Genomic DNA, 21,203 nt, shown 5'->3' with positions numbered 1-21,203 from the left:
AACGAAGACTACTCACATTTTTCAATAATTTTTTTTTTTTTCCATTTTTCAACCAACTCTATTTCTCGGTCTTTAATGGGGAAAATAACATCTAACAACTAAATACCTGGGCAAAGACAGGTGCATTTAGTTTGTTACTTATATTTAAATAAATGACTTGGGTAGGAACATAAAAATGCAGATCAGATTTAACCTAAAATCATTTTTGAATGCAAATCATCATCTGCACAGTGTTAATATTGTTCTGGTGATACAAAAAGCTTTTCCCTGCCTGGACACAATGCCAGCATTAGGGGGTAACAAGCAAGGTAACTGCCAGCCACAGCCCCATGCCACAGCAGGCCCCGCACCACAGAAGCTCATGATTGGCTTCTGAAATGTTGCAGAAATCCAATGGGTGAGCAGGTAAGGGAGGCAGGCTTGGGGCCCACTCTTTAGTTTCTGCCCTGGGCCCCAGTGAGTCTAACACCGTCACTGCCTGGACACTTGGGACAAAAACAAATCAAGACTAGTGAGACACTACTGATCAGACTGCCGCAAGCCTGCCTGCTGCAGAGCACCAGGTTAACCAGACAAGAAGAATTTGGGCCCGGGCAGCGGAAGCTCTGGATGGTGGCTAGTCTATAAATGAGAATGTATAACACGATCAGCTTGGACCTTGCTTCAAATTGGGCTTTGCAGCTTTGATCATGCTGAAATTCATTCAGAATTATTCTCTAAGCACAAAGTTACAATATCAACTGTAAAGACTGCAGAAAAAGCCATCCCAAATCAGTCCCTTATGCATTTGTGCCATCTAGTGAATGAAAACAGAATGAAGTGTCATTTTTGGCATAGGGAGGAAAAAGCTCTTTGCCTCCTAAAAGATAGTTGAAAACGCTAGCTTTTGCGAGTGATTGGGTGGCATGCTGGGTTACAGTTCTTGTCTGTCATTGCTTGAGAACCAGGTTCTACTCCTGGTGTGGCGGACACTGAATGGGATATTTATGATCCTGTCCTAGAGCCTGATTCAGCTCCCAGGGAAATCATTCTAAAACTTCGTATTGAATTGGGGCCCTAAAGGAGAATCACCATTAAAACAAATGCTGGGTGGATGCTTATGAAGGTCATAAAAGGAAAAAGACAGTAGAACTGATAGTTTTAGTATATGTGAAAATATGTAGTGCTGGGTGAAAGGCACTTGAGTAACATCACTGGAGAACGAAGACCTCTATTTAGACACAGAAAAAAAATGCAGCACAGACAATAGTAGTGCAAGCTACCCTACTCCAATGTATTTAACACCAACCTAGAGGGACTTCTTCTAGGGGTGAGAAATAGTTCATTTTCTGTCTCCCTGTACGTATGCCAATTATAGTAATTTTTGTAGTGTGGACCTTTGTCCACGGTGAACTGCACTGAGACTACCACATGGGACATCTAACCACCATCATCACTAAATGGTAATGAAGTTGTTACCAAACTGGGCTGAATTTGAAGTGATGACAGAGCCTAATCTTCAAACTTGGGTGACTAACAAAGCACCTGCTTAAAAGTGGCCTGCTTCTCAGAGTTGCTGAGCATTTGCCTCTCCCATTGACTTTAGTGGAAGGTGTATCTGCTCAACAACTCAGAAAATCAGGTCACTTTTGCTTCAGTGCATAAATATAGATTTAAGTGCCTAACTTTGGACAGCCACATTTGAAGAATTTGGCCATAGAGCCGAAAGTTTCTGTTGCCTATGGTTGGGTGAGGATGCAATGAACTAATGACTCAATTCACTAGGTTTTCCCTACACATTACTGCAGCCGAGAATCACAAACTGATCAAGTGAACTTTTGTACTGTGGTGTAGTTTATCATGTAGTACAACTTTTCCATGCAGTAGATTGTGATTGTTACTACCAGAGTGAATGCTGTGACTGAGAAAGGTTGGCGAACCTCAACTGACATTTACATTCTTTATTCCACATGGTGTAATTCTACTCCCAATTTATGATGCAAATGTTAAATCTCATTATCTTTACTTATTCACCATAGATTCATATGGCCCCTCATTTTGAACAGGTATTTTTATTATTACAAAAAACCACAGAAATAGGGGCACGGTATTGTGGCAGATAGACAGTTTCTGACTGAAGAGTTTACAATCTAATTAGATGAGAGAAAGGAAGGATTATCACCCTCATTTTACATCTGGGGACTGTGAAACCACAAAAAAAAATTAGATATAAAACTCACCCAAATTTTGGTGGTCAAGTTTAGGCTGAGTCTGAGTTTGAATCTAGACCCAGAGCCAAAATTCCCACTGGAGGGTTGAGATCCAGTGTTTTGCTTTGAATCAGTCTCTACTTTAAATGACAATCAGACACTGTGTAAGGTATAGATTTTGTTTTCCAGTATTTTAAATTTAGCAGCTATTTCAGTGCCAAGTTTTCTTGCTTACAGTGAGCTCAACTCCAATGCAAACCACCTGTATGAACAATAAAATGCTGCCATCTAGTGGATGCTTGATATTAGACTACATGTGTCTGTATAGGTCATTTTATAATGGACTATAGATCAGACACACTGCAATAAAACGCTCGTCCTGGCCTGTGTCAGAGCTCATGAGACTCATGCTTCAGGGCTATAAAACTACAGTGTAGACATTAAGGCTCAAGCCAGAGCCCAGGCTCTGGGACCCTGCGACCTAGAATAATGTCACTAATTGAGTCTCTGACATTTAAATGTTTTTTTTTTAATTTAGTTAAAGCCTCCTAGTAGCATCAGATGATCATTAGACAACTCACTGCAGCAGGGGCAGTTCAGACAGGTGCAGGTCAATGCCAGTGCAAGGACAGCTGGCAAGGCCGGTGCAACCACTGGGCAGTCACCTAGAGTGGCAAAATTTGGAAGGCAGAAAAAAACTGAATGAACTATTCATGAAACTACATAAGTAAACAAACAGGCTTCAGCAGTGGGAATGAAAGGTCTAAATCTACTGCTATACATCCACATATACTGACATACATATAGATTTCCATGTATTTACAGTGCAGTCTTGCCCAAAAATTCATCTTATATTCCTCATTCTGTTTCAGTTGACATGGCATCATGGTGGATAGAAAAACATTGTCTGGGGCACAATACCTCCTGACAGATGCACAAGCTCTTGCAAAAGGCATTTCTAGTTTCAATTTGCAGTTTCTCTTGTTGTGTGGTATGACATTCTCTATGAGATCAATATGACTAGCAAACAACTTCACGCGAAGGAATTGGACATACATGATGCCATTAATCGATTGAGCGAAACCAAGAAGTTTCTCATAGACTGCAGGAGTGATGAACGGTTTGAAAAAAAACACTGGTAGATGCACGTGAACTTGCTGAGGATGTGGAGATACCATCACACTTTCGACCACACCCGATCTGTAAGAGGAAGCAGTTCACATATGAAGTGGACAATGAGCCTATTCCGACCCCCAAGGAAAAATTCAAAGTGAACTTTTATTTTGCAGTCGTTGACACAGCAATACAAGCGGTTGAAAAAAGATTCCTGCAGATGCATCAGATTAGTTCTGTGTTTGGCTTCATCCATGATGTTCACAGTTTGCAGAATAGAACAGCAAAGTAAATTATGTAATATTGCTTGAAGCTAGAGCAAGCTTTAAAACATGGGGACTCTGAAGATATTGATGCTTCGGATTTGTGCCATGAATTGCGAGCCATTGCAAGACGAGTTCCAAAGTTTGCATTACCACAAGATGAATTGAACTTTGCATGCAAAAATAAGCTGAGAAATAGTGGTCCCAACACATTTATTGCTCTCCGCATTCTCTTGACCCTCCCTGTTTCTGAGGGGTGAGCGAAGCTTTTCCAAGCTAAAGTTGCTCAAAACATACATTGGTTCCTCAATGATGCAAGAAAGACTTATGGGACTATCCACCTTAACAACAGAACATGAAATTGCACAAAACATTGACCTGAAGGAACTTGTTTCTACATTTGCTAAATTGAAAGCACGGAAAGTTGAATTCTAATAATTAACTTTATTGCAGGAGCAAATGGTATTACATCATGTGAGCCATATTACACATTATAATGTGCATTTCTTCGAGTACATATCCTGTGAAAAGTGGCTGGCAAAAATCAAGCCAGAAGCCTGAAGCAGGGGACTGGAGCAGGCTGTGTGCTGGGCAGTCTGTAACATCATGAAGCAGGGGAAGAACATTGACATTGCAGACTGGCTTGCTGCTCTTCTTCTGGGATTAAATAGCTGTCCCTGGAGATCATCTGACCAGTCCTTGCTTGTGGATTCGCTGCTGCAGCACACCTGACGGATGAGTCATTACAGGCTCGGGCTCACATTCCTGATAGGAGGTGCTTTCAAGGGGGAGGAGGTGTATAGGTTCAACGGAATTTATGGAGCAGATTGGGAGTGTTGGATATTACTAACTGGTTCCCATGAGCATTCCTCTGACCCATACCATTCCCAATCAGTGAGGTACAGGAACTTTTCCACAAAGGATCTTGGAACTGAGGATTTGGCTAATGAGATGGTACTCCTCTCCTTTTCCTGATGAGGTGGTACTCCACCATGACTGGAGGGGAGGAGGCTATGTTGGTCCAGGAACTGAGTTGAGAGTGCATTTTTTTCACAAAAGATGAACAGGGTGCAATTTCATCATCGGTGGTAGCTGGAGACAAAAGGTGACTGGGTTAATTTGTTGAATGACTGGAAAGGGGCCCAGGTACTTGTAGTTAAGTTTTCAGAGGAGTGGGAAGTGCCAGGTGGAGAACCATACCTTGTCCTCAACAGTGACTGAAGGTTCGACATGCTAATAGCAGTCAGCAAGAGGCCTATCAGTTTCCTTGATGGTCTCCTATTGGGATTTCAGTTCCTCCTGGATGTGGTGGTGGTGGTATTTAACCAAGTCAGAGGCTGTGAAGACATGTAGAACTGGGGGTGAAAGTCATAGCAGGAAAAGAAAAGTGGATTTGTGATAGGAGTGGTTATAAGCAAGTTCTGTGGACGGTAGAAGTTGGACCCAATCATCCTGGTAATAAATTAATAAAGCAATGCAAGTACTGGTCCAAAATTTGATTCATCCATTCAAAATGTCCATCTGTTTGGGAGTGATATGCTATGGAGAGGCACAGGTCAACATCAGAGAGGCAGAATAGCTCTCACCAAAATTGGGAGATGAATTGTGATCTGTGATCAAGACACAATGGTGGAGAGTAATCCATGAAGCTTGGAAGATGTGATCAAAGAACAAACTGTCATTTCTGCAGGGGGGTCTTTGACAGGGCATTAAGTCGGACATCTTAGACAAGAGATCCACAACTGTATGGCTGTGTGGCTCTGGAAATTGAGGAGGTCTACACTGAAGTACATCAATGGACTCCCAGTTTGGGAAGTAGTAGGTAGTGGGATAGAGGTTTAGTGTGGGGGACCTTTGTCTGGAAAGACACCTCACAAGAATCAGTGTGGAACTTAATGAGGCATGAAATCTTGGCCACCAGAAGTGAAGGTAGGCACTGAGCAATATCCATTCTGCTACAAGCACGTCATTAGGTAGCAAGGATCTCACAAGGCACCTGTGTTCTCAAGCACATTAGCAAAATGGCAGGGCTTCAAAATAATGGAGAGTTCTGATAGTCTTTCCCCGCTAAAAAGGCACTCCCCTTTGTGAGTGAGTGCATCAGGCTTGTGGTTACAGCCCCCAGGCCGATAGCATAGAGTAAACTAAAAAATGGGAGAAAAAAGACGGACTATCAGATTCCGGCCTTAAGAGCTTCACAGACTTCAGGTACTCCAAGTTCTTGTGATTGTGCACTTTCCTGTTCGAGTGTTCACCACTTTTCACATGCTGTCATCTCTCTCCAAAAGTAGCCTTGATGGCCATTAACTCCTTGATATAGATCTCAGCTATGTTCTGTGAGTTTTAGCTTCCCTGAGTAAATTGAGCGGGGGGCGGGGGAGAAGGCGAACACTAGGTGATCCCTGCTGTTGTGATAGTAAGGCCCCAATTGTGCATTAACGTGGGTGCCGAGGTGAAGGCCTTCTTCAGTTGTTCAAGAACCAGTTGCACCTTTGGTAACCAGACAAAGATAGAGTTCTCTCAGAGGAGTTGGGTAATGGAAGATATCACTAGGGAAAAAGCTCTTTGATGAGCTGCTGACAGAAATTAGCAAACCCCAGAAAGTACTGAACATTATGGGTGGTTTTTGCTTTGGCCCAATCCACAATGGTGGAGACCTTCCAGGGCTCCATATTGATCCCATCAGGTGAGACAACATAGCCCAGGAAATCAATGGTGATGCAGTGGAACTCACCACTTTTCAGATTTGCAGATAAGCCGTTTAGCTGGAGGCATTCCAGTACTTGTCGGACATGGTGGTGATGCAGAGTCAGGTTCTCAGAGAAGATGAGAATGTCCTCCAAATATATTATGACAAATTGGTCTAGAATATCCTTGTAGATGTCATTCAAGGAGTCTTGGGACATTGGAGAGGGCAAAGGGCATGATAAGATATTCCCTTGTGCCCATGGAAAGCTGTCTTCCGCTCATTGCCCTCCCAGATGCGGACCAGGCTTTATGTGCCATGCAAATTGACCTTGTGAAAATTTTAGCTACACCAACCTGTTCCAGAAGTTTATTGATCACCAGGAGAAAGTGCTTGTTTGACAAATTATGTTGACTATTAGGCCTTGAACAACAGCGAGACGCAGCGTTCCGTCCTTCTTGATTAACAGGATCAGCATTCCAGCAGAGGATTTGGAGGGCTGGATGAAGTTCTTGGCCAGGTTCTCATCAAGATATACCCTTAGGGCCCTGAACTTGGGTTCTAATGGAGGATAAATACACCTGAATGGGGACTTTAAGTAGGGATGTAAAAATTCATTTAATTAAAAATCCATTTAAACGTTCTAAAAATAGAACGGTTAAATGCGTGGGTGGGTAGCCGTGCTGGGGTCAGCTCCTCACTGCCAAGCAAGAGCTGCCTAGCTGCCGCTCACTCCCTGCCGCATGTGCAGAGCCGTAGCTGGGTAGCTCTCACTCACAGGGAGCTGAGCCGAGCAAGCTGCGGCTCCCCACCCACACTGGGCTCCGTGCCTCCTTACCAGGAAGAGCTGCCCAGCTGTTCTGCACGTGCAGGGGGAGCTGCGCTGGGCTCCACGCCTCCGCCAGAATAAGAGCTGCCCAGCTGCTCTCATTTACGGGGAGCTGAGCCCAGCTGCCACTCCCCTTCCACCCTCCAGTTTAAATGGTAATCATCTGTTTAAAACATTTAAACAGCTGATTGCCATTTAAAGGTTTAGGCTTTTACATCCCTACTTTTAAGCCATGGCTGGAGATCTGTGGGGCACTTGTAGGGTCAATGTGTGGGGGGGAAAGAGATTTGCATTCTTTTTATCAATTAGATCAGCAAGGTCACTATACTTTGCCAGAATTAGGGGACTGGTATTTCCCAATGCTGACAAGGTACAGAGCACAGAGGACTTTGTCCCAGGGGTCATCTCAGTCTCGAGCACACTGGCTCTGGTTAAACACAGTTGGCAGAATCCAGAGTTGAACCATACCTCCTGTGATGCCCAGGAAATATTTGGATCATGGAGGGAGAGTCAGGAGAGCCACAGTATGGCCAGGAAGTGGGGTAAAAGGAGCAGGTCAAATTGCAGGGTCTCATGCTGGTTCCAGATCTCAACCCAAAAAGGCTTGTAAAAGACAGCACAAAGGAAAGCATATGGCCAATAAATCATCTCCACCCAATCCAGAGCAGGCTTCCTGAGTATGGGCATGCAGTTTGGATGAAAGCCATGTCCATGAAGTTGCTAGATGTTCTTGAGTCAACCAATAAAAGTGAGGAACTGTTTATTTTGGACGGGGCTAAGGCCTACAGCTGAGCCCGCAAGCGGGGCAGACAGGTCCGCCGGTGCAGTGGCGCACTCAGGTAGTAGAGAAGGTTCATTTGGGGAACCCATTCCCCTGGTTACATCCAGCCATGACCCCTCTACTAGGGCTCGACAAGGTCGTTTGCTGGCACCAGGGCCAAGCTGAACTTTGGGGGGGCATCCTTAAGCAAAGTGGCCTCACCCTCTGCAGTACAGATAGAGGGCATTCCAGCAGAGGCATGCTTTCTCTCAGTCTGTGAGGCATCTTTGAGTGGTGCCAATTTGAATAGGCCAGGGTTCCAGAGCTAAAATGCATACTCAGAAAGCACGGTACTAGGCCGGGGTCCAGTGTAAGTCCTTATCCAGGCACTCCTCATGCAGCCAGATATCAATTCAGATACAGAGCTCAATGTAAGATGACTGCTTGGCAGAGCAGGGTGGATTGTCAATGTGGGCCAACTCATCCTTTAATGCATTGTTCATCTTTCGATGAAAGTGGTAGATTTGTGCCCCTTTCTTCCAGGCAGCATTGGTGGCCAGGCACCAGAAGTGGGCCATTCAGGCTGAGGCTGTGAACACTGCATGAGGAACGCAGGGTGGCATCAGTAGTGTGGGCCCAGTTAGGGTCATCAAATATGAGCGAGAAGGATTGGATGAATTCTTCAAAATAGCTAAGAATTGAGTCTGCCCATTGCAGAAGGGATGATGCAGAGTCCAAAACTTCTTCCATTAGCAAACTGATGATCAGCCCCACCTTTGCCTGGTCATTTAGGTACATGGCTGGTCATATCATGAACAACAGACTGCATTGGTTAGTGAATCCTCAAAACCTCTGATGGTCACCATCAAACTGCTCTGGCAACAGGACTTTCCGACTGCACACGAGGGTTGCTGCTGCAGGCAGACCTAATGAGCCTGAAATGGCCCAGAATGTGCTTAAACGGGAGGCATTTTCCAACTGCACTTGGGCAACTTGATTCTGGAGAAGGGTCACCATCTCTGGAGCAGAAGTACCCAGGAGTTCCATCTAGGACCTGGAACTCAGCGTAGCAGTCTGTGTAAACGGTCAGGGAGTTGCTGGGCAACTCACTGCACCAGGGGTATCACATGCAGCTTGGGCAGATTCAGGTGGATGCCAGCACAAGATCATCTGGCAAGAGCAGTCTGTAAGTCTGTGGTAGGGACAGGAGCAGACTAGAAGCCTGAGGCAAAGAACTGGAGCAGGCTGGGTGCTTGGACAGTCTAACACATCAAGGTGGAAAGGGAGTTTCCAGCCTAGTGGTAACATTGCACAAACTGGCTTGCTGCTCTCCTGTGGGATTAAATATCTGTCATCTGACGTAACATTTGTTTGTGGATTGACTGCTGCACCGCACCTGAGGATGGAGTCATCATAGGTTCTGGCTGAGCGCTTTGGTCACAAGAGCCAGATTTTAAATAAATATATTTTCTGAAATCACACGAAGAAAAATACATTGCATAAAGTACAGCACCCCCTTAGAACAATTCCTGGTAAATCTATTGTCTGCTGATCCTCAAGAGAGCTGGAAGTTCAGTTGGGGTAGGAAACCAAAATCCTGGATGCTTCAATCTGATTTCACTGAATTTCTGCACTCATTGCGTGCACTCAATGCTCCACCAGCCATAAAAGAAGACATGGTTCCCACCCCAGGAAGTTAGTTTGTAGGATTATTCTTGTTTGCAAAACTAGATCACATCTCACCTAGATTCGGGTCCAGATCCTGGAGTGTGGTGCAAGTGTATTGTAATGTACCTCTGAGGGATTCTGGACAGCTTAGCCAGCCACAGAAGGGTCACCCCAGTGTAGGGGGAACTTCTGACTTCATAGAGCTGCAGCCTCCTCCTACTGCCCATTTACGGGGGCTGTGTGCCCCAGTGATCCTGGATGCTGTATCCTCCCCTTGGGACCCAATGTAATTTAGAGCATCCGGGAAAGACAGGATGGGCACACAACCTGCCCGCAACTGAGGAAATAAAGGCCACTCTTCCACCTCCCTCCCAAGCACTGCTGCGTGTTCCTTGGCCCTACCCACAAAGCTAAGTTCATTATCTGCAGCCCTACCCCACAGCTGTGATTTCAGCACGTTACAACTGAGCAGTATCAGCACTTGGATGGGAGACCTTCGAGTATAACCTAGAAACCGCAGGCAATGGGGTCAGTAATTCAGTACGTGGCACTCTTCCTCTGGCTCAGTAATGAATCAATTACCCACCATAGTGTTAGGAGGACTTGTCCATCTCATCCAGCAGAAGGCATCTCCAGCAGTACAACTGAAATTGACCACTTGGTTTTCAGTAAAGATTCTATAGCAATTTTAACAAGAGTAGGGGTGGAAATGGCAGGTGTCTGTCTTGACTAAATTCCTGCCTCCCGTTCACCTTTGGTTTTAGTTGAATAGGCTATTCCTCACTTTCTGTTCTAAATTATTGTGCTTTGTTGTACCTCACGGTTAAAGAGCTTCCATGTTCCGCCCCAAACTTGGCTGCATTTAAGTAATGGATAAAGTGTTCTTTATGTATACAGGTTGGAACAGGACTATACATTTCAATGTGTGTTTTAGGAGCTTTCCTATATAAAAATAGTTTATCATCACCATCCTCACAGCAACTCTCTATAGAAGTAGAGAGAACATGAGCCACAGCACACAATGGGTTAAAATCCACAGTGGGCCCAGGCTAGTATTTGGTTACAGTCTAATTGCTATAATGTTTTGGGAGGAGGCTGGGAGGGAAGTGGCCTCTTCAGAATTAAGGGAGAAAATAATCCACTTACCTCATAGAATACTGGAATCACATCAAAGCTCTTTGAAAGCTCAGAAATTGGCAGTTTGAAATCCACTAAGAATTGAAATGAATTTATACCTTTTTTAATAGGGCTGGAGCAATGATTCAAACAATTTAATCCCTTAGCAGTTTCACAACCTTTGTTACTTTTCAGAAATCCCTCTTGTCGTTAGGCCTCAATCATCCATTTAAAAGCTTTTGCATAGTTAGGACCATATTCTGTTCTCGGTTACACATCTGATCCGGTTGAGTCAAGAGAGTTGTGCACATGTTAAAGGGAGCAGAGCTTGGCCTTTGGTCTTTTTTTATATAGGATGAACATTAATGTCTCTCAGTGGGCTAGAATGGGGGCAATATACTCTAGTGGCTATAGCATTGGCATGGAAGTCAGGAGACCTGAGTTCTAGTCTGGCTCTGATCTGCTGAGGGACTTTGGAAAAGTCAATTCACCCTTATTTTTAAAATGGGAATACCACCAGCCTACCACACAGGGTTGTTGTGAAGCTAAAGCATCACGTTTATTCATATATCTTTAAGGCTGGGCAGGAAGATGAAGATAGGTTGTATGAATTCACAACAAATGGCTTAACGGGACATTTTAATCAAGCACCGCTCAACCCCATTTCATAAGTAAAATATGCTGTAAACCTAAGATGACCGTAAGACTAAACAATAGGGCTCTGCAGAAATGGATAGGAAAATGCCTTCTGATAAGGCCCTTATGCTCTTAAGAAGCATTGCTGCTTGCAGTGTCAGACCTTGAAATCCATTCAGTACAGTATCTGCCATTCTCTGGCACTGAGATGAGAACTGAGGACAGTGAGACAAAGAAAAAGCTTGTGTGCATTTTTGCACGTCTTTCCAAGGTACAAAATGTTTTCCAACTTGCTGCTGCAAACTATTTAGGCATCCTGCTAAACACAATGTTTTCTATACTGTTTTCCATCAACTATTGTGCCATTATATATCACACTATGTCTTCCATTATGGACTGTAAACTGTGTGCTATAGTGATGCAAACTAGTATGATCACCCCACAAAATATAAAACTTGGAACTCATTCAAGTACGTGTGTGACCTTGATCAAGTCATTTGTCATGGCCAGATAATGAGGGAGGAGGCAAACTGGAGGTCAGGAACTACAGGTCAGATGCCCGGAGACAAGCCAGGTCAGGATCCAGGAAATCAAGGCAGGCAGCAGGACGCACAAGGCACCATACAGAGCATGGTGAAACCTAGTTGTTCAGACAGCTTCCTGTTCCTGGCTTATATAGGGCCAATCACCCCCTCGGGAACTCCACCAATTGGAGTGAGGTGCAGAGCCTCACACTGGAGCTGGCATGGGTCCCAGATAAGCTATTGTCAGCAGGCTGCCAGGTGGAGGGCTAGAGTGTGGCTGCTCCCATGAACTCTGGGGGTCGGGTTTGAGACCCCCACATCATATCATTGAGTCTTTTAGTGGTGCACTTTCCCAGTCTCTAAAATGGGGATGATAATAATATGCACCTGCTCCTAGGAGTGTCATGATGCTTAGTTAATTGATGTATTTTCAGGTCCTCAAATGAAAGAGGTCATAGAAGTCCAAAGTATTAGTTACTAATGATTCTTAGGTATTCATTATTTTTTTCTAAATCTCAATCTAGGGAATCCTAAATGTAGAACACATTTTAGAGCAAAGATCCCCAAACTAGGGGGCACACCCCCTTAGGGGGGCACAGAGGAACCTTTGGGGGTGCAGCAGGGCCTGAGCCAGCCACCACAAGGGCAGGAAGGAAGCGCCACCCAGTCCTGTTCTGCCCCCATCTCTGCCCCCTCACACCCAGCTGCGCCCCAGCCTCAGCTCCCAGCTGTGGCCCCATGCCCCATTCCTGGCCAGCCCTGACTCCCAGTCCCCATTACCGCAGCCCCTACCCTGGCCCCAGCCACAGCTCAGGCCCAGGCTCCTGGCCCCACTTGTGGCCCCCAACCATGGCTTTGGACCCAGCCCCAGCTCCTGATTGTGGCTCTGGAGGGGGGGAGGGAGAGACCAGGAAGTGGCGTACCGAGAAGGGGGGGGGGTCATGTGCCCTCCTCGTAGGAGCCACCTCCCCCCGCTGACATCCTCAGCAGCCGCGTGGACCCGGCCCCGCCACCTCCCGGCCCCTCCGCTGGGCACAAGGAGGTAGCCCTAGGGATCCCAGCCATGCAGGGGACAGGTAGACAAAGGCGAGGCTCAGGGCAGAGCCCATCACATGCCCCCCCTGCTGGGCAGCCCCCTCATACTTACATTTGCGCCCTCCATTGGTGGCGGCAGCAGCAGCACCCCGGAGGCGGGGGAGGAATCTGCAGGTCCATTTCCTGCTCTCCCCCAGTCCCGTTCCCTGCCCACCTTCTGCCCCCACAGCGGGGGAGGATTGGGGTAAAGCAGGAAAGAGGCCTGCAGACACACAACCCCCACAGGGCACTGCTGCCGCTGCCACCAACAGGGGTGGGCGCAAATGTAAGTATTGGCCCCCTGGGTGCCAGAAACCCATGGTAGGCCACTGAGACCAGGTGAGGGGATGCGTTGGGGCCCACTGGTTTAGAGCAAAGACCCAAAATGAAGTATGTGGGGGAAAGTTAAAAGAAGCTTTAAATGATATTGGAGTAATTTCTTTAGCCTCAACACCCTTTTCTAGAACCACACAGCAGCATCGCTAAAGTCAGTCATTTTCATAAATGATACTCTAGGCAGAATTCAGCATTACACTGTGAGGTTTGTCTGCTAAACTACTATGATAGGAAAATGATGCTTAGCAGTTCTTCATCTTGGCTGGCTCAGTTGAATCACTCAAGCTGTGATGGTTGTAACCTACTAGCAAAACTAGAGCTTTCAAACTCAAAATTTGACATTATCCCCCACTTTCCTGCAAGCCCATGGAAACCTCTCCCCATGAGCACTGTGTAGCTGGGGATGTATGAGTTTCAGTGGCCTTGCTAGCCAAATGGAAAGTTATATGCCCAAGTAGGGTGCTAAGTTACTATATGCACATTAATTCCTGCAGGGCCCCATTCTGAAGGCAAGGCATAGGAGTAAGCATGGAGTCTATGACCATCTTCTTCCAAAGGGAACTCGTTTGTACACCTAATGACTACCTTCTTCATTCAAATTCCTCTTTAAAATGCTCTTCTATAAAATCTAGCACTGATTAACCCCCTGCAGTACATATAATCCTCACTAGGAAAGCATGGGTCTATTGGCTGGTCAACGCAAATGAATCTGCTACAGCTACCAGCTCTGGAACTTAGCCCGTTAGCTCAAACTGTTAAGATGTTGCCATCAGACCAAGTGAAATCAAGTACATATCCAGAGGGAATACAGCCATTAAACAGAAATGACATCTATGAAGCTTTGAAATTTGATCATCATCATGCACACTGGATGTCTAAAAAGATGGTCTTATTTAGGGCCCACTGATATCAATAGGAGTTTTGTCTGGGAGTACAAATGGAAGCAGGACTGAGCTCTTAGACTGTAACTATCCTTTTTCTTTGTGTTTCAAATAGAGCCAATTACCTTGCTGACCCTCAGACACAATGGTAAAATAGAATTAAAATGTAACAACAAAACTAAAGTTTTAAAATCAAGTTTCCTTTTCAACTATTTATGCTGTTTGTATTTCATTTGAACCTGGGTAATGAAAATACACACTTTTCTTTGTATTTTCAGCCAAGTCTTGTACACTAGTCACATGCTGTTTATATCCATAACACTGCAGGGAGCTATTTAAATTTTAAAGCCCTGTTTTCATAACTTTTTTTTTTTTAAATAATCAGGTTGGGGGTAGGGGTTAATCCACATTTTGTATTTTGGGTCTAAATCTAGTTGACAGTGTCACTTTAAAATGTGGAGGATGATAGCAATTACCCAGTAGCAATGTCGAATGATACTACTTTATGGGCACATTAATTACTGTTAATTATTTACACAGTGTCATAGGTGTGCATGGCACTACATTGTTTAGACAGGTTCCCTACCCCAAGGACCTTATAATCTAATGTGGATGGACACAATACAAACAATTATAGAATGGCCCAGGAAAGCAAAAGCAAAGACAGTGGTAGTTAACTTCATCTAGTTATTATGGCCATGGGACATGGTTGTTCCTTGGAGCACCCAATGTTATTGCCTGACCCCCTTTTAATATGAATGGAGTGCAACTAGTTTTCACAATTAGTCCTCAGAGAAGACAGCAGAGTATCCTCATTCTTAATGTCACAGTGCCCTCATGTGGACATTTAGTTTTACCCATTTGAAATTGCAAACCTTTATAGCAAATTCTGCTCATTATTGTTACTTAAAAATTTTATATTATAGTAGCACCTATAGGCCCCAATCAGAATTATGCTAGGTGCCGTTCAAACAGATAGATATGCCCAGTTCCTTGTCTCTCTCTTTAACTTACTAGATAATGAAACGTTCTCCGCGGATGATAGAATTAATGGTTCTTTGCATGGCATATGTCGCCCCCATGGCCCCAGAGTAATCACTAAGAAAATTCCAAAAAGCTGAGTGTGTATTGATGCAGCAATGTTCCTGATACCATAATGGCTCAGGGCATACTGATACCTGTGACCAGTTCTGGAGATGTTAACCAGTTAAAACGGAGTGAAAAAGCAAATATTCCCACTCTGGGAGGAGGGAGTGATCTGTTAGGAAAGTAAATAGGGAAATTCCCTACTGCCTGTACATTTTCCCAAACTGACCTATTTTTAGATATTTTCTCTCCTCCCCCCCCATCTTCTAGCACCTTTGACATTTCCAGATTCAACCTGGAACTATAAACATGTAACAAGGACCAGTATTACTGTACTTCTAGCCTGATTCCCAGGTAGGAAAGAACAGAAAGCAAACACCTGTCCTTGAAAGACTACTAACAAGTTCTTCGGACACAATTTCAGTAAACTTTGGATAATAAATAATGGACCACAACATACACGCTGACATCTCTTTAATGAGGTCCCCTCCAAGAGCCGAGCTTGACCCTTTCTTCAGGAAAAGGGGTTTGAGTGCCCATCCATGGCACCATCTCTGGACTCTGAGGAGGGGTCTCAGCTTGGTCCAGTGAGCAGGCGAAGGATACAGTGCTGAGCTGAAGCAGGCCAGGGCAGGAGGCAGCTGGCCTGAAATGATACCAGGTGGTGATACACATCAGCCCTTCTCCAGCCTTGCAGAATTCATCCAGACGCTAATATAGCTATATATAGCCTGCATTAACTTTCCAGATTTCCCTCACAGGGGAACCAGGAAACTTGCATCCAGAGAAAGTCTCTGGCAGATAAGCTCTGTTGGAGTGCTGTTAGCAGGAAGCCAAGGAGAACTGCTTCTGGACAGAACCACTGCAGGATGCTGAGCCTCTATGTAGATGGATCCCCGGAAGCTGGAGCTACCAAGTTAAAGTGGGCTTTTTGGGGTGAATCCACCATTTTATAATGATCCCCCTGGGATGACAACAGCAGGGCTGTTGATCTCTGTGTTTAAGACCCTGAGGAATGATCCAGTGATGTAAGATTCCAGCATTAAAAGAAAAAAATTACTGATTCAGAAGTCTGAGTCACTGTGCTAGCAATAGGCCTAGAAGAAACAAGTGAGACAGAGCTGCAGAGCCGTATGGTTTTCCTGGAGCAGAGAGATGAAGATGCAGTTTAAATTGGCTGTAATAGAAAACAGAGAAAGGGGAAACATCATCTGAAGTATAGGGACTGCATGAAAATACTGAAGAAAGAAAACCAGATTGCAGAACTGTTAAAGCTGAGCCCTCTGGAAGAGTTGAAAGTGGACTGAGTGCATAGGAGATTATTCCCTCCACCTGGGCCTTGTAACAGATCCAGAGATCTGATTGTGAAATTGCAGCAGGAGGGAGATGCAATTATGGAAAAGCTAGAGAACACCTAGAGCTTATACTCAAAGACCACAATCTGCACTCTCCCCTCCCCCCACACACACACACCCCAGACCTTTGTCCTAACTTTGGAGGAAAAAAATGGAGAGAGCTGGGGAAAATTGCAGCAGCACTCAGGTGGGCAATAATCCACTACAGACAAGAATTCCAACTGAAACTCTCATTCAGCTTCCAGAATCAGTCTTCTACAGTGGGAGACATTAAAGAAAAGAAAATTACACTTTTGGGCTAGAAAGCCGTATCCCAGACACACAAGAAGATACTCTAGATGCAGAAACTAATAATAAACTGCTGATAAAATCACGGGTCTATGAAACTGATGAAAAGGAGGGTAGGAAGAGAAAAGATGAAAGATACTATAAGTGTACTACTGGCAGTGCCAGAAGTGAAGCAGAAAAAGGGAACTCAGGCACTGGACAGTGACCTGAAGAATAACTAGAAGGGACTTCTTGGGAGTCATCAAGAACAAACAGTTGAACGGTAATTATGTTAACATTGTAAAGAAAATAGTATGAAGTTTGATTTAATTGGGGTGGGCGTAACTCTGCAGAATCTGTTCTGTATTTAAAATCAAAGAATTAAAGGATATTAAGAGGTCAAAGGGGTCTCAGGGATGGAGGAGATTTGAAGAAAATAGAGGGGGATGAGCAGAAGCCCTTAAGGGGTTTGTGTAAATCTTCCCCAGGTAGCTCAAATGAACAGATGTGACTATCCCAAAGGGTGAGAGTTGAGATCCCACAGAAGGAGTATGTACATCCCTTGGATTGCAAGAGAAGCAGTCCAAGTGTTCCTGGGGGGAGTATACAGTTCAGCAAGGCAGTCATTTATATGCTATTTGGAATGAAAGGAAGTAGAATGTAGAAGTGGGAAATTAAGGCAAATGCTATAAATCAAGCAATATCCGGCCACACAAGTGAGCACAAAAGACTATTATAATTAATAATAGTAACAATTACAACAAGGTACATTTACCACACAAAGGTTCAAGTCAGATAGTCTTCTGTTGCTTTAATGTCCAAAATCCTTGGGCATTAAAGCAAAGGAAAAGGCTAGCTTGACCGATGCCTTTGATGAAAAGAAGGGTAGAAAAAAAACAAAAACAACCTGACCACGTAACTTAAGTTCTTTGAGAAGCTAAATAGTTATCAATACATTCTTCCCTTTAAAGTAACATCTTTGAATTTCAAAGTGCTAAATAATGTCATTTTAAAAAAGTCCTGGAAGAATTAAACAGATCTCACTCACCCATCATTCTGCTTCAAGACACTGATTTTCAGGAGGAGCACATTAGGAGTATGAAAGATCACTGGTTTCAGCAGATATATTTTGTTTCAGCAGAAAAGAAAAGAGGAGTGGACATAATATTTGCTAAAGATGTATCCTTTCAGATTAAAGGTCAATTTGAGGCTAAGAAGGGGCAGTTTATTTTATTAAAGAAGACACCATTACTGTGTTATTACTAACAGTACAAAAAAATATTTTTTAAATAATGTAGCACTCTGGGGAAGAGGAATTTATACATCAAATCCTTATTGGAATAGATCAGATAAAAAGAAAACAGGTGTGGTATTAATCTTTCTATACCATTAGTTCTGGAAAGAACAGCACCCAGGGAACGAAAGTATACGTTTTATTCACCACCCTCATCCTCTATAATTCAATATTAATTTAAATTCTTAATAAAGTGGACAAGATCTGCAGAAATTGGCATTACTACATGGTTAGATCATGCCCCATTGCAAGTAATAGTTTGAATGGGTCCCTGTCGCAGGGTGCTCTACTCACCGCCAGAGCACCTCCTTCTGGCCACATCTGGGGATTAGCTCTGCCAGTCCAACATCTCTCCTGTAGTTTCTCACTCCATCATTCTCCCTGCCTCACTCACTTGGGACTCGACTGCTCCTCCTTCATGGCTTGGCCCTCCAGCCAGGTCACAGTAGTCCTCCCCTTCAGAGGTATCAAAGGATCTCAGGACCCATTATCACAGGCAGCCCTTCCTGTCACTGCCCCTTAATGGTACCACTGTCAGTAGCTGGTAGGGGAACCCAGGCCTGCCCCATGCACTGGGTCCCAGCCTAGAAACCTTACCACAAGCAGTCAAAATCGGCACACTCCCTAACCTTATTACTGTATCCTTGGGCTACTCCCTACCTTACTTTCTCTCAGCCTGAGAGAGACTGCAGTTTCACCCTCTGCAGCCCGCAGCCACTATCAGTTTGTGCGCTTTATACAGGCCCCTCCCATCTCTGATTAGCCCTGGCTCCCCAGCCATGTGCAATCTAGGTACTTAATGGGCCCACCCTAATCCCTTCAGGCCTTGTGTGGGCTGAACACCACATCACAAACCCTTCCCCTGAAACCTGTAACCCTCGGGGGGGTATGGCTGCCTCCTGCCCTGCATTTGCAAGTCCCCCCGATGCAGTCCATCCTGCTCCTCCATGACATTCCTGAACTTTTTGCCTGTGGAGCTGCAGGTCCTCTGCAGCTTCTTGCAAAGCCTGCTCCACAGCTACTGATTTCTCCTGCAGCCCCTTTACTTACCCTCACAGGATCACCCAGCACCTGTTCACTCAGACCCTCTCTGTCCCAATCATTTTATCTGCTAGCTCCTTACACCCACTACTGGGTGCGTGGGTTGACCACCTGCCAAGCCATCATCAAAACCACCATGTCTACCTTGCCTGTCCCCAGAATATTCCGGTCCCTGGACACCTCCTCCTTTTTTGCTATCTCCCTGGGCTCTATGCCTTACCCTTTGCTACCCCATACTTTCTTGAGAGGGCAGTGCCTTTTTATATGTTCAACCTCACAGCACCCAAAATAAATCTTTGTCCTTGCCTTGTCAGTAGGCCATGCTTTGGCCTTCTCTTGTCTATCCCCTCTCCTGGGCTGGCCTACACTGCACAGTTCATAAATGGGCATGTCCTTCTTACCTGCTACTTCCAACTATTGGCAAAACATGCCTCTCTCTTTCCCCTTCTTCCCACAGGTTGGACTCTTTGGGGCTGTCTTGTTTTCCTGCCTTGTGGGTAAAGCTTCTCATCCCCATTCAGGTGGGGGCATTCTCTTTTTTTTTCCTTAGGTGTCCTCTCCATCAACAGGCATGACATTCCCTTGGCCAGGTTTCTGCCCTCTTGGCCCTGGTACCTCCTTTCTCTCCAATCTCCATCTCTGTGGCCTCTGTGAATCTCTTCCTTCAGCAGCTTGTACAAATACTGCTGCTGTTCAGTTAGTTTGTTCAAATAGCTCTGCAAGTATAAATGTGTCCCCTACTGTCTTTGATGGTTATCCAGCATCTGCTTCAGTAGGGCCTGGACCCAATCCTGCTGTTTGTCAGCCCCCTTGTGCACAGGTGGTGACTCTGGGATCCAGCCTGGGAGCCTATAACTGCTATCTGTAAAAAAAAGATTTTCACATAATTTGGATCTATTGGCTCTTTCCTTTTTATTTTTTCCTGCTATGGCCTTTCACACTACCCTTGAATCAGAGATAACTGCATTATACAGTCCTTCAGAGTCCACCACAGTCCCTTTTATAGGGAGTGCCTGTCATGCACAGGTTTTCACCATCCCCTTGTATCAAGGTAATCACCTGCCTGCATTCTCTATCAAAATTTGTCACAGGGTTCTCTACTCACTGCCAGAGTGCCTCCTTCTGCCCATGTCTGGGGACTCAACTGCTCCTACTTCATTGCTTGGCCTTCTGGCCAGGTCACTGTAGTCTTTCCTTTCTGGGGTATCAAAGGATCTCAGGACCCATTGTTCCAGGCAGTCCTTCCTTTCACTACTTCTTAATGGTGCCACTGGCTGGTAGAGCTTAAGAAAAAATAAAACTAGAACAGGAGGTAAAACGGTTGCAAGAGATTCATAAAAATCACAGGTTTAAAAAAAGTATCACTACAATTAACATGAAAAGGAAGCTGAACAAGTTGATGACAGACACTATGGAAAAAAATCTACAAAGCAGATGTATTATGAATAAGGAAATAAAAGTGATAAAATATTGGCTCAGAAGAGAATAGTTCTGCAGCATGAGCATCAGTACTGACATTAGGAACTGTTCTTCAATCTGAGTAATTCAGAAGTCCCCAGTTTGCCAACCCACTCATTATTCAAAATGTTTCCATATTCTTCATCTGTATTCTGACTCATTCGTAATTGGTTCTTCATATTCATTCCATAAACTGATATTGCCAATGATGCTCTTTTGCTTTAAGCACTGGATTTCTCTTTGCTAGAGCCAGTTGCGAGAGATCACCCAACAAAAGCATGTTTTTTTATTTATATTTAATTGCCCAACCACAGTATTTAAATCCATTCTCTCAAAACTACACAGTTCCATGGCAGCTGCTATATCAGCCAAAGCTAACAGCCTCATTAACAGGTTACGGCTCACCTACACATCCACAGCACCCCACTCAAAATATTTACTGCCTGGTAAACTATACCTGAATATTTGCTCTTGAACATACTATAACTGCTCCAATTTCTATTTAAATTTTTCAGCATGTTTCACACTTCATAATCATGCTGACCAACATCTTCATTTTAGTTCTTCTCAGATGTGGTGTGACCATCTAGTTTTATCTTCATCTCTCTCTGTCTTAAAAAGCATCAA

General features: G+C 44.6%; 1 long non-coding RNA gene across 2 annotated transcripts; it reads right to left on the bottom strand.

The window, feature by feature from the left end:
- Positions 1–15,565: 15,565 nt before the first annotated feature.
- Positions 15,566–20,041, bottom strand: LOC137164508 (uncharacterized). 2 transcript variants are annotated; one of them, XR_010923061.1, is made up of 3 exons: positions 19,520–20,041; positions 18,372–18,533; positions 15,566–15,807 (listed from the first exon to the last, which is right to left on the bottom strand). It is a non-coding gene; the product is annotated as an uncharacterized lncRNA (long non-coding RNA). The 2 variants fall into 2 exon arrangements; XR_010923062.1 differs by lacking the exon at positions 19,520–20,041 and adding an exon at positions 18,738–18,827.
- Positions 20,042–21,203: the final 1,162 nt, after the last annotated feature.

Source organism: Emydura macquarii, unplaced genomic scaffold (assembly GCF_026122565.2).
Source record: "Emydura macquarii macquarii isolate MOO-44397 ecotype Brisbane River unplaced genomic scaffold, CSIRO-AGI_Emac_v2 contig_2676, whole genome shotgun sequence".
NCBI classification, from domain to species: Eukaryota; Metazoa; Chordata; order Testudines; family Chelidae; genus Emydura; species Emydura macquarii.
The sequence above is the reverse complement of the archived record's forward strand: the minus strand, read 5'-3'. Positions and strand labels throughout refer to the sequence as shown.